This window comes from Chelonia mydas, chromosome 5 (assembly GCF_015237465.2).
Source record: "Chelonia mydas isolate rCheMyd1 chromosome 5, rCheMyd1.pri.v2, whole genome shotgun sequence".
Lineage (NCBI taxonomy): Eukaryota > Metazoa > Chordata > Testudines > Cheloniidae > Chelonia > Chelonia mydas.
Window position 1 is genome coordinate 33,734,698 of NC_051245.2, and position 8,472 is coordinate 33,743,169.

At 42.3% G+C, this 8,472-nt stretch overlaps 1 long non-coding RNA gene across 1 annotated transcript; it reads left to right on the forward strand.

The window, feature by feature from the left end:
- Positions 1-271: 271 nt before the first annotated feature.
- LOC122465926 lies at positions 272-4,349 on the forward strand. The gene is made up of 3 exons (XR_006291070.1): positions 272-551; positions 710-884; positions 1,571-4,349. It is a non-coding gene; the product is annotated as an uncharacterized LOC122465926 (long non-coding RNA).
- Positions 4,350-8,472: the final 4,123 nt, after the last annotated feature.

Below are 8,472 nucleotides of genomic sequence, written 5' to 3' on the forward strand. Positions count from 1 at the left end.
AGAAACTGTCTCCTATTGTAAATTCAGCCTTGCTATCACTAGCAACTGTTATTGAGTGCTTCGATGCCTGCTTTGCACTCTTATCCTGTGCTGATCTTGGGCAGATGTTCCTAGACATGTGTCTGTGGCACTTTCTGAGTGTCTTCGTGGGTCGTTATATGCCTTCCTGACATTAACTGCTTTGGATTTATTAAAATGGTTAGATTAACACCAATGAGTAATCACCCTCTATTTTTTTCCCCTCTTAGCCCTTTGCAGAACAGATTCTGTCATCCTTTCTCATGTTAACCTCAGAGGAAGTATTTGTATGTGTGTTACTCAGGAGCCCAAATTCTCAAGTGTAGGTGAGCTCTGCTCACCACAGCAGGACCTGGTGATGAAGGGGTGAGAAAAAGCAGCTGTGCCCCAGTGCTGAGGCTCTCTCTAGCTTGTGCTGGCATGTTGGGGGCTCCTGAAGGCAGTTTACATTTTTGGTGATTGCTGGAGTACAGTACGCTGTGGCCACACTCCCCACTGCCCTGCATGTCTCCTGTGGCAGAGTGGATAGCAGGGTAGGTAGTATGTTGGCCTTGCACCATCAGGGATCCACCGGACTGGGGAAAGGCACAACTGTTCTTGTTAGGACTGTGGTGTGTATTGCAGTTAAGATTTGGATGTCTTCATCTATCTTGTGCTAATTTAAGGTCTGTTTCTTCACCTTTTCTCATAGACACCTTTTGCTATACTTTTCGTGATGACTCTCTGCTGGTTCTCCAGCTGTACCAAGGATATGCTGGGCACCTCACTGAATAAATCATTAGACAAGGCCTCTACCCAAAGCACCAATCATCTAGAATCTAGACATGATGACATTACCAAGGAGGGGAGCACAATCAAGAGAGAAGGTAGGATGGTCTGGATTACAGAACTGAGTCCACAGAGAGACGTTAACATATTTTTAATTAACTTTTTCTAGAAAAGGATCTTGAGGAGGAATTTGAATGAGGCTGGCATGGTGGCTTAGCACATAGGTTCTGAAGCATCATTGCAAGCACATAGAGTGGCAGGAAAAATGCACTGAGACATTTTGTGTGAGAAGTCAAAGGGATTATTAAAACTGTTAAAACTAGGGTCATTAGTCAAATAGAGGGGACGACACTCCATTGGAGCTGAGTGACGTATAGTCTTGAATGCAAAGCCAAGGGTAGAACCCCGGCCCCACTGAAGTCAATGGGAGTTTTGCTATTGGCTCGAGTGGGGCCAGGTTTTCATACAAGAAGTCTGAATTTAATACACAGAAAAATGGGAAGGCTGTGGAGGTCTTTGGGGTGACATGGACATAGCAGTGGGCAGGAAATGATTTTAGCAGCCATATGGTTGCCAGACTGCAGGGGCTAGTGAGAATCAATTTTCCTGACTTTACTTTCTTATTCTTTATTGGCCATGGCTAATTTACCATCTCCTGTAGTTCAAAATTTTCCTGCCAGCATATTTATTTATGGAAGAGCAATGTAATTTTTAATCTTTTAATTCCTTTAATTTTCTTGAGAGGCCTGGCATCAATTTTAAGAGTTTCCTCTTGACATTTCAGGCACGAACTTGACTCATACAATCTGGCAGAGCTTTCACTGTCCTACACCTCTGTGTGAACACTCCGTTCTGGGCTGTTGCATTTTGACACTGTGAGTACATTTTTGTAGCAGCATGGTTGTTTCATCCCAAACCACACTCCAGACTTACTGAGTTTCAGACAGTTCAGTTTCAGTTGCCCCCATGAAGTGGGACAGTGATCCAGTGAGCTGAGCACTGCAGTGGGCGTAAGGAGATTCGGGTTCTATTCCAAGCTCTACTACTGACCTGTTATGTGACCTTGGGCAAGGCTTTGCCTCAGTTTTCCCATCTATAAAATGGGTGTAATGATACAGTAGAACCTCAGAGTTATGAACGTCTCAAGAATGGAGGTTGTTCGTAACTCTGAAGAAAACATTAGGGTTGTTCCTTCAAAAGTTTACAGCTGAACATTGACTTAATACAGATTTGAAAGTTTATGCAGAAGAAAAATGCTGCTTTCCCTTCATTTTTTTAGTAGTTTATGTGTAACACAGTAATGTACTGTATTTTCTTTTTTTCCCCTTTTGTCTCTTCTGCTGCCTGATTGCATACTTCTGGTTCCAAATGAGGTGTGTGGTTGATTGTTCAGTTCATAACTCTGAGGTTCGACAGTACTTACTTTCCAGTTGTAGAAATTTTTGAGTTCTGTGGCTGAAAAAAATATTATATAAGAGCTAAGCAGAAATATATTTGTTAACTGGCTTGATAAAATTCTTATAAGTGCTATAAAAAGTCAGCTTAGGAAAAAAATATGGCTGTCTGAGGATATGTTTACACTGCAGTCAGAAGGGTGACTGCAGCGCGTACAGGTTTTAATCTCGCTAGCCTGCATAAAAATAGCCGTGCAGCTAGTGGCACATGCTTCAGTGTGGACTGTCCAAGTCCCTCCCCAGAGCCCTGGGCTCATACTCACATTTCTTGCCCACAGTGGGGTCCATGCCACCCCTCTTCACTGCTATTTATAGCCACACTAGCTAGATTAATGCTAGTGGGAGGATGCCTACACCAGCTGCAATCACACCTCTAGTTGCAGTATAGACATAGCCTATGTGTGGACTTGCATCAGAAGCTGATCAATGTGTGCATGTATCTTTTGTTGCCTTCTTTTTCAGCAGGGTTTTGTGTAGTGTTTGTATGTTGACATTACTGGCGAAAGATTACTGGATCTCCGCAATTTAGTTCACATTCACTAGAGGATTGCTCTACTCACATTCACTAGAGGATTGCTATTGACAAGAGGAATAAGAGTCCAGATAATGACCAATCGCAGAAGATAGTTGCTTTAGAGCAACCGTCTCTCACGCTTACGATACAACATGTAGCTAAATGTTATTGGAGACATCTTTCCCTTTCTTCTTTGTGTGGTGGTCTCAAAATCACTGTAACGCTCCTGTTCTTCAGCTGGCCAAATTCTGCCTTTCTCTCCCTCCACCATGCGCTATTGGAAGAACCCATCCCAGATATAGGCAGATTTTAGTCTTGCTGATAACAGGGATATTTTCTAACACTTTTCCAGATTCAGCTCTACCAATGCTCGCACCATTGATACTCCACATGTTGACAGCTGTCTGGCGATCACTAGCATTCAGAACACGATGTTCTGTACCCTGCCCAGAGCAATTCTCATACTGTGTTAAAAATAATGGTTCCAGTTAAAGACCCACCTCCACTGTGAATCCTAGCAGAACACCCGTGTAGCTGATCTAGTATTAATAGCAAGCGGAGACAAGGCCAAACGTGCTGTGTTCCAAGACTGCTTGCTGAACTGTATCCAGGCTGCTCTGTGTCCTTTGAAGATCGGCCCACTCTGTGAAGCAGTTTCAAAATGAAAAGCTCTTCACTGCAGCAGCACTGGAGCCAAACTCAAGAAGATTAATTGAGGCAGAGAGAACCTGGATACTAAGCAATGGTTAGGTCTGACTTTTACAAGGGACCAGAAAGGAAAAACGGGGATTATGGGAAGAGGAGACATACAGAGCAAGGAGAAAGAGAAGGTGGGGAGGCAAGGAAAACAGATTAGGGGAGACAAGTCCAAGGGAAACACAAAGACTGAATAGAGAAAAGAGAAAGAGTTTGTTCATTGCATTTACCTGTAGTGTCATGCTTGCATTTCAGGTAGGCATTGATTTACATATGACTTTGATATATATCAGAAAAGGGGTAACTAGCCAATAGACCCCTGATGGTTCCCTAATCATTTATTTTACCACCTTGTCACAGAGCATGGTTCCCTAACCCTGAATTCCTTGTTGCAAACGGCCCTCACACACTTGTGGCAAGCTCAACACCAAGTGCTTTATTTGCCAGGTGCTTTCTATATGTTTGGTCCCAATAGCATAAGGTTTTTCCCCAAGTCTTTACCTACTACCAAGGCATAGGCAGCAGGAGGCTCTGAGACCTTAGGTATCTCTGACCCTTCTTTCCAGCCTTTCCCCTCTCTGCTGGCTCTTCCTCCCTGTCTTTTAACTCTTTCCAGCTGACAAACTGAGTCACCCAACTAACTAGTTAATCCCATAGTACTGAAACTATTACCTTGTCAGTTTACCCCACGTGGGGACAGTTCCGAAGTGCACAGAGTGGAGAGTCAGCCCTAGGCTTTTCACACTGTCACACACCTACAAGCATTTTCACTAAGGCCTGGGTGAGCTAGAGGGATTATATTTATTTTACAGGCAGAACTTTAAAATGCCAATCACAGCTCTGATTAAAATAATTTTTTTGAGGTAAAAAAAAAGAAAAGAAAAAGAAAAGGAAATTATTTAACCCGATTGAAAAGCCAGTGAACTTTTTATTGGCCATAGTGCAAGTTATAATAATACAATTATTACCTGCACTTCTTCCTAGATAGCCGACTCTTATGTAGCTGTCCCTTGGGACCCAATGACTGCATCCATTAAAAATTGATTCTTTTTTCTTTTTTTGTATTGCAATAAGATTGCGTGGGAAAGAGTTTTTCCTGAGACGAGTTTTGTTTTCTAGTGATTGAAGAACTGTAGATTTCTTTTATCATATTCTACCCACATTTCTACTGCAAACACTAACTTTTAAGCAACAGGATATCTCGGTATTTTTGGCCTTGTCACTCTCTTTAGCTCTAACCGAATAGAAAGAAAAATAGGTTTGCATTTAAATGAGCATCGCTAAATTCTATATTCACAGGACATAGAACTGAATGGCAATTGAATCTTGTATATACCTTCAACTGGCAATATTCTTGGGTTCTTTTCTCTTTGCTGTTGATTTGTTTGCTGCCTGAGGAATCTATTGTAGTGGATATTATCCAAACATCTTCAAACTAGAAATAGTTTCTGCAGTTCTGTTTTCTTCATGATTGGTGGTAGAAGCTAGTGCCAGTTCTGAGTCTGCTCCTTAGAAATGACCTCCTGCCTAACTGCTTGCGTATGTTTTCCCTGAAGGAGAAGAAAGATAGATTGCTCTTGGAGAGCCTGATTCTCCTCTCAGTCACACTTATGTAAAGCCACTGAAGTCAATAGAGGTATGCTGCTGGAAAACGGATGACACAGAGGGGAGAACTGACCCCATTGTGTTTGCAGTTCTAGGCTGCATAGTGTGTTTTGCAAGCATATGTCATTCTTTCCAACTCGTTCCTGACTGTGCTTGTGAACGGAAAACCAGACGCTCGTGATGTTTGACATTTGATACACCAAGCAAGATATTTTTGCAATTCTTAAAGAGGACAGTGTTTGTAAAAAGCATTAGTTTCCCCTTTGTGGGGATGAGGTTTTGTGGAAAAATTAATCATTTGATAGCTGACATTTGAATCGTGTTATGTTGCAGATAGCCATGTCCCCATTAAAATGTGTCAGTTTAAAAAAAAATAGACTGCAGCTTTCAGCCACACAGTCCAATGATAATAATTAAAACTAGAAAAGGACGGCCTGGTGGGTCCTAGTAATGCAAGGCTACTTGACTTCACAGATACACACCGTTATGCACATCTCTCAGCTATCATACCCCATCCATTATAAGGGAGTTCTTAAAATGTTTGGGGTGATAAATTATGGCTTTTAGGGCCCGATCCTTCACCTGTTGTAGTCAATGGGAGTTTTGCCAATGCGAGCAGGATCAGGCCTTTCTTTGGACCCATTCATAACTGTTGAATTCCACCATGATTTCAGGGACACACTTATTTAGGCTACTCCTTTGCTTTATATATAATCCCTTTCCCAGTGCTGTAACAGTGCTCAAAGGGAAATGAAACAAAAGGGAAAGTGACTTACCCTGTAATTTTATTCCTTTGAAGGTATTATTTCACAGGATACCCACTCCTGAGGATCTCAGGTTTCCAGTGTAAGACAGAACTTCCCTACTGCTTAAATTTTTCTCAGGAGTGTTGAACACCCAGCAGCTCCCACTAACTTCAATGGAGGCTACCTGTTACATTCTACTTTTGAAAATCAGATCAGTTAATCAGGAGTTTTCACTGGGTGGACCGGACCTATAGCACCCCCACGGGCCAATTGTGGCATTGTAGGTGCTCCCTTCCTCAGTTCCCCTAATGTTATCAATAAGTTAATTGAGGCGTCACATACAGAACAATGCCCCTTCAGAGAAACCTACTTTATTAACCAAAGGCCCAATGAAAATACAAGAAAACCTCCACCCCAGCAAAGGCTATGTCTACACTAGCAAGCTTATAGTGGCACAGCTGTACCGATGCAGTTGCGCCAGTGTAAGATCGCTTGTGTAGCCGCTCTATGCCAAAGGGCGAGAGGTCTCCCATCGACATAATAAAACCACCTCCACGAACGGCAGTAGCTATGTCCACCACCCCTTAAGCTAGCAAAACTTATGGTACTATGTTTTTCCACACCCGAGTGACACAAGTTTTGCCAGCTATAAGTGGTAGTGTAGACATGGCCTAATAGATGGGAGACAGAGCCAGGTTTAGTTTATCAGTTCCCACCCAGGTCCACCACTCCCCTCCAGCAGGGTTCTTTCACCTCAGGTCCCTTCCCTAGAGTCAGGCCTCTTGCCATAACCTGGAAAGAATCCTTCTCCAGAGCCAGGGGTCTGCCGAGATCTGTCAGCTGCAGCTTTCTGTGAGGCAGCATGTAGTTCCTGATAGGCTGGGCTTCCAGACATTATTTGGGAGTTCCTAGTCCCTAGGAACACACCTTCTAGGCATCTTGCTCTGGCGAGCTCTCTTTACACCTGAGCGCCACTCCTCCGCAGCTTCCTATGTCTAGAAACCACCTCAGCTGACCCCTAGTAACACTTTATCAGGCTCATTAGCTGCCAACCAGCCACCTCAGTTGGCTCATTCTGCCTTACAAGAGCCTGTCACAGGTAGGCTGATCCTTGACTCCCCTGAAAGGGCCAGCTCCCATGACAAGAGCCTAAGTATGGAGTTAGGAGCCAGCTTTAGGCTCCTATTTTTGAAATCTTGGTGTGATGTTATCTGATTAAAATATGACCATGTAGATCATTGTTGCTACCACTGTTATATAATTGCAACAAATCTTGTACTAAGGTTGTCAGTAAGGTGTCTATGGAAAGGTTATGATTTGCTGAATATAATTATGCTATTTGTATGCATGTATCATTTTTGTATTTGAAGTTATAAGCATTGGCTGTATACCTATATTTTAAATATGTTAGCTCCTGTGGTAACGCCCACAAGGTATTTAGTCTGCACATCTAGAAGGACTATTCAAGTTAAGTGGCCCATCAAAAGAACCCTTAGCTCACAATGGAATATGCCCATCTACACTGAATGGACTTTCCTGTTCCATCTGAAGTATAGGTAATGGCCTCTGCTATGACTAAGCAAAATTGTGCATGGTCATGTGACTTGCCCATGTGACTCCAAACACCCTCTTGTTCCCTGTGATTTTCCATTGGCCGTGCTGAGGGCTTTGTTTGAAATGGATTTCCCTCCACATGGCAGAAACTATAAAAGGCCCTGGAAACACCTCCATTTTGCCTCTTTCTTGCTCAGACCTCTGGACTTATACTAATGGGAGTATTCTAACCAAGCGACTGAGGACCTTCCAATGATTTGGAAGCAACCAGAGACTTAACAAGCCAGCAGTTTATTCCATCACTGCTACAAGCCTGAACCAAAGAACTTTGCAATTACTGTATGTATTTGATTCCTTTAACCAATTTTAACTCTCACCTTTCTTTCTTTTTTATAAATAAACCTTTATATTTTAGATACTAAAGGATTGGCAAAAGCGTGATTATTGGGTAAGATCTGAGTTATATATTGACCTGGGTATGTGGCTGGTCCTTTGGGATCAGAAGAACCCTTTTGTTAATGAAATTGGTTTTAAAATAACCACTCATCTTTAAGTCTATTGTCTGGGTGTTGAATTCAGGACTGGAATGCCTAGGGAGACTGCTTTTCTGAATTCTTGATAGCCAGTGTGGTAAAACAGAAGTTTCCTTTTGTTGCTGGTTTGGTATATCTTATGGGAGAATAACCACCAGTTTCGGGGTGTGTCTGCTCTATTTCTCAGCAGTTTGTCCTGAATTGGGTATTCTCAGTTATGATCCACGAAGGCATGGTTACACTTGGCCGGTGTGTTTATCATCCCATAAGCATTTCATATGTTAGTACACCCTTGTGTGTGTTTATTGGATGGCCAGATTAAGCAGATTCAGTAATTGGACTACTAAATTCTTCCTTCCCACATTAATCCTTCAATACAGTGATTATCAGTCTACATTCGCCAAGTGAAACTAAACAGTCACCGTTGGCAAATGTTGGCTTTGTAATGGCAACCATTATAACTATGACTGGTTAAGAGAACTTTTGCACTGTTAAGAATGATGTTTGAGAAAACTTTCTTGAGACTTGAGAGTAATTTTCCACTAGTTAAAACACTGAACACAAAGACTAATGTCTAAACTTGT